Below are 5155 nucleotides of genomic sequence, written 5' to 3'. Positions count from 1 at the left end.
CACAACCATTAGGATAACTGTATTTTTTTAATGGAAAGTAATGTATTGGTGAGGATGTGGAGAAATTGGAAATCGTATACATTGTTGGTGAGAATATAAACTAATTCAGCATTGTGGAAAAAAATTTGGCATTTCCTCAAAAATTAAACAACCTCAAGCAGCCTAATATATTTGGGATCTCCAGAAGAGAGGGGGAGGGTCAAAAATATTTGAATAAATAATGGCTGAAAGTTTCAAATTTGAAGAAAATTATACAAGAAGCTCAACAAAACCCAAGCACAAGAAACATGAAGAAAACTACACCAAGTATGGTAAACAGTCTTCTGAAATATATACCTCAATGACTTCCACCTCTTGATATAAATGTTCTTGTGTAATCTCAACCTCTTGATTGTGAATTGGGCCTAATAAATAGAATATAAAAAAGTGGTGGGGTGTCATTTCTGACATTCAGTTATGAATGACCATGATTTCCATCTTGCTGGTATTCTCTTGCTCACATTGATGGAGCCAGATGCAATGTTGTGAAATGCCCTATAGAGATACCCACATGGCAAGGAACTGAGGGTGTCTTCTGATGAACAACCAGTGAGGAACTGAAGTCCTCAGCCTAAAAGCCCACAAGGATATGAATCCTGCCAAGAAATATAAGTGATCTTGGAATCAGAAGTTAGCCCACGTAAACCTTGAGATGACTGTAGCCCCAGTCAACAACTGGATTGTAGTTTAGTGGGCAGCTGACTCTGAGACAGAGATGTAGGCAAACAACATCCAAATTCCTGGTGCACAGAAATCATGAGGTCATAAATGATTTTTTTAAGCCCCTGAGTTTGTGAAGTAATTTTTAATGTAATAATAAGTAATACACAAAAGCATATTATAATTAATTGTTTAAACTAGTGATGTTATAAAGAGACAATCTTAAAAGTAGCAATAGAAAAAAAGACTACTTACAGAGAGCAAAGAAAGGATTACAAAGATTTCATATCAGAAAAAAATGCAAACAAGATAGCAGTAGAACAACATCCTGAAAGTACTGAAAGAAAAAAAATGTATGAAGTTGGAATCCTATAATGTACAAATATTGCATTAAATGTAAATTATCTGAACATCACAATTAAAAGGGAGAGGTTATCAGTTTGGATAAAAAAGCAAGACCCAACTATTTACTGCCTACAGGAAACACACTTTAATATAAAGATACACTTACTTTAAAGTAGAAAGCTGAAAAAAGATATGTTAGTACTATGCCAAAGAAAGTAAGACTGGCTATATTAATAACATACAAGTAGATTTCAGAGCAAATTGTATCATCAGGAAAGTCGTTTCATAATGATAATGATGTCAACTCATCAGGGGAACATAAACCTAAATGTCTATATACCTAATAAAAGAGTCATTGATTGAATGTTTGTGTCCCCACTCCTCCACCTCTGATTCTTATGTTGAAATCCTAACCTTGAATATGATGGTATAAGGAGATGGGGCCTTTGGGAGGTGATTATGCCATGAGGGTGGAGCCCTCATGAGTGGAATTAATGCCCTTATAAGAGAGTCCTGGAGAGCTCTCTTGCTGTTCTCCACCTTGTGAGGATACAGCAAGAGATTGGCTGTCTATGACCCTCATCAGACACTGAATCTGCTGAGAACTTGATCCTGAACTTCCCAGCTTCCAGAACTGTGAGAAATAAATGTTCAGTTGCCCAATCTATGATATTTTTGTTATGGCAGCCCAAATGGAATAAGATATAGAGGTTCAAAATATATGATTGAAAGATTGACTGCAATGATAAGTAAATCCATGACTACGGTCAGATTCAACATTCCTCTCTTAATATTTGATATTGCGTGTATATAGAACAATTGTAAGAATGTAAAGACTTGAACACTATCAACAACTTGATCAAATTGACTTTTTCAGACTATTCCATCTAAGAACATCAGTATATACATTCTTTTCAAGTACACATTGAACATTTACTAAAGTAGACCATATTCTGGGCCATAAAAATTCTCTATATATTAAAATAAAAGTCGTCATACAAAGCATATCTGACCATGATGGAATTATATTAGAAATCAATAACAGAATAATATTGAGAGAATCTGCAATTGTTGAGAAACAAAATACGGTTTCAAGTGATCTATGGTCCAAAAGAGAAATTGGAAAACGAAATTTAAAAGTGTTGTGAATTTAGTGGAAAAGAAAACAAAATATCAAAATTTAAAGCTTGCAACTAAAGCAATATTTAGAGGGAAGTTTATGGCATCAAATGCCTAAATTAGAAAAGAAGGATCTCAAATCAATTACCTGAAATTCTATCTTAAAAAATTAGAAAAGAGCTAAGTAAGTCCAAAGTAAGCCAAAGAAACAAAATAATAAATATCAGAGCAGAAATCAATGAAGAAAATGGAAAACAATGGAGAAAATCATTGAAACCAAGAGCTAGTTCTTTGAGAATATAAAAAATATGATAAACTTCTAGCCAGATTGGTGAAGGAAGCAGAGAGAAGACAACATCACTAAGGAGTTTTTACAGATATTAAAATAGTAATACTGACTCCTCCTCCTTTTTCTCCTCCTCCTCCACCTCCTCCTCCTCCACCTCCACCTCCTCCTCCTCCACCTCCACCTCCTCCTCCTCCACCTCCTCTTCCTCCTCCTCTTCAATTCTCCCGGTGTCTCTGCTTGACTCGCTGGCTTTGAAGAAACCCCTACTCCAGTAGCCGACCCAGTGCCTAAGTGGGTCGCCTTGGGCTGGGGGCACACCCCGGGGAGGGGATAGGTCCAGGCAGCTGGGCCACTGCATGCACCTAGTCGCTCTCCGGTGAGCTCTGACCACAGCTGTCGCCACCTTGGGCAGAGTTTTCGCTCCTGCTTTGCACCAGCCTGGGGCGCTAAAACTGGGCTGGTGACGCCCATGGCGTGAAAGCACCTGCAGCAGGCACAGACCTCTGCCCTGGTCTCCCGCCCCTTCCTGCATCTCCCCACCCCGTGCCCTTGTGACCCTGGCTTTGGCACCGCTGCCCAGGGCCCCGCGATGTAGCTGCCCTGGAGCCCAGCCTGGGGGCACAGCCAAGCTGGGGAGGGGCTGGGGCTGCGGTGGTGATGCACTGGCCTGTTAGTGCAGGGAGCACCAGGAAGCTGGGGGTGGGGTGAGGTAGGAGGGGACAAGCCCTCCAGCGGAGGAAACTGGCCTCCGATCCCGCAGTGATGCTGTTCTACAGTCTGTCGGGTCCTGAGGTGCATGGGGTCATGGAATAGATGAACCGCAGGGCCAAGAGCGAGGCTCCACCATCAGCTCCACCAGCGACCATGGCAACACGGGGATGACCATGCCGTCCATCAGCAGTGACCACGCTGTGCTGTGCGCAGGCTGCGGAGACAAGATCTCCGACTGCTATTACCTGCTGATTACAAGCAGTGGCACATGCGCTGCCTCAAGTGCTGCAAGTGCAAGCTCAACCTGGAGTTGGAGCTCACCTGTTTCAGCAAGGATGGAAGTCTACTGCAAGGGAGACTACTGCAGGTGGTTTTCTGTTCAGCGCTGGGCCTGCTGCCATGTGGGCATCTTGACCTCAGAGATGGTGATGCGAGCTCGGGACTTAGTTTATCACCTTACCTGCTTCATGTGCACCGTGTGTAACAAGATGCTGACCATGAGTGACCACTTTAGCATGAAGGACAGCCTGGTCTACTGCTGCTTGCACTTCAAGGAGCCGCTGCAGGGCCAGTACCCTGTGCATTTCAACCACGTCTATGTGGTGGCCACAGCAGCGGCAGCCACCGTGGCCAAGAGCATGGGGCTGGGTGCAACTGTTGCCAACCCTCTGGGTCTTCCCTACTACAATGGCGTGGGCATGGTGCAGAAGGGACAGCCAAGGAAGCACAAGGGCCCTGGGCCCAGGGTGGATATGGAGGCCTACAAGGCTGCACTGAACTGCAATGAGAACGACGCAGAGCTCCTGGACCGCGACCAGCCATAGGAGAGCAGCCAGATGACGAAGTGCATGCTCACCTCCTTCAAGCGCCACCAGCTTCAGACCATGAAGTCTTACTTTGCCATTAACCACAACCCCAACACCAAGGACTTGAAGCAGCTCACACAAAAGACTGGCCTCACCAAGCGGGTCCTCCAGACTTACCATGGAAAACTTGAAAAATGGTACCAGCAAGAACTTGTGGGATCTCTTGCCTGCTTAAAGGTGGCTGCCGAAAAAACAAATCTCTCAACCATGGTGAAAAATGATCAAAATTTGGTTTGTGTGAATCTTCGAAAAAAAAATAGAAATGCTATGTCTGATTTCAGAATGCCCGGGCCAAGTTCAGGTGCAGCGTCTTCCCGGCAGGAAAACACAGGTGTGGACAAGTTAAACAGAGGCAGAGATATAGACTCAGACGCCGTGCCTTGGAGCTGTCCAACGCCTGGCTCAGCCCCTCCACCACGCCCACTACCCTCACAGACTTGACTAGCCCCACCCTATTGATTGTGACGTCGGTCTTAACTTCTGTGCCTGGCAACCTGGAGGGCCGTGAGCCTTACAGCCCCTCGCAAAAGACTCTTACCAACATTTTTTAACGACTCTCGGCCCCCTGCCCCCGCCCCACAATTTCTTTAAAAAAGAAATTTTTAGTTGAATTCCAAGTGTATTTTAAAATAGAGGTTTTGAGCAACTAACTAACCACATTTTAGGATCTCACGTGGAAACTGAGGAAGAAGATAATTGTGCCCCCCAGCTGATGCATCGGTGTGGACTGGGATTACTTGGAAGATCTGCAACAGAACATTTGTGTCACTTTACAGTTTTGTGGACTGAGCGAGGAAAAACAACAAATAATTTAAGTTGGCTACAATGTCTGTAGTTTCAAAGATTGCCACGTGCCTTAGGAATACTCTTTCATATTTGGGTGACTTGTTCATTTTTCTCTCTCTCTTTTTCTCTCTGTATATTTATGACCAGAGCAAAAATGTTAAAAAAAAATTTGTTACTTTGAATAGTCCTAAAAAGAAAAAAAAAAGGAAAAAGAAATCAAATCCCCTCCAACGGTCACTTTGTTGTTTTAGAATTTTAAGGTGGAAGTCTGTTGGAATATCAGAATTTGTAAAATCTAACCAGTAATAAAACCACTTATTGGAAAAAATATCATAATACT

The 5155-nt window shown here is 43.2% G+C and overlaps 1 pseudogene; it reads left to right on the top strand.

Annotated features, from left to right (window-relative positions):
• Nucleotides 1-3214: 3214 nt before the first annotated feature.
• On the top strand, nucleotides 3215-4580 carry LOC130842397 (LIM/homeobox protein Lhx2-like; annotated as a pseudogene).
• Nucleotides 4581-5155: the final 575 nt, after the last annotated feature.

This window comes from Hippopotamus amphibius, chromosome X, assembly GCF_030028045.1.
Source record: "Hippopotamus amphibius kiboko isolate mHipAmp2 chromosome X, mHipAmp2.hap2, whole genome shotgun sequence".
NCBI classification, from domain to species: Eukaryota; Metazoa; Chordata; class Mammalia; order Artiodactyla; family Hippopotamidae; genus Hippopotamus; species Hippopotamus amphibius.
The sequence above is the reverse complement of the archived record's forward strand: the minus strand, read 5'-3'. Positions and strand labels throughout refer to the sequence as shown.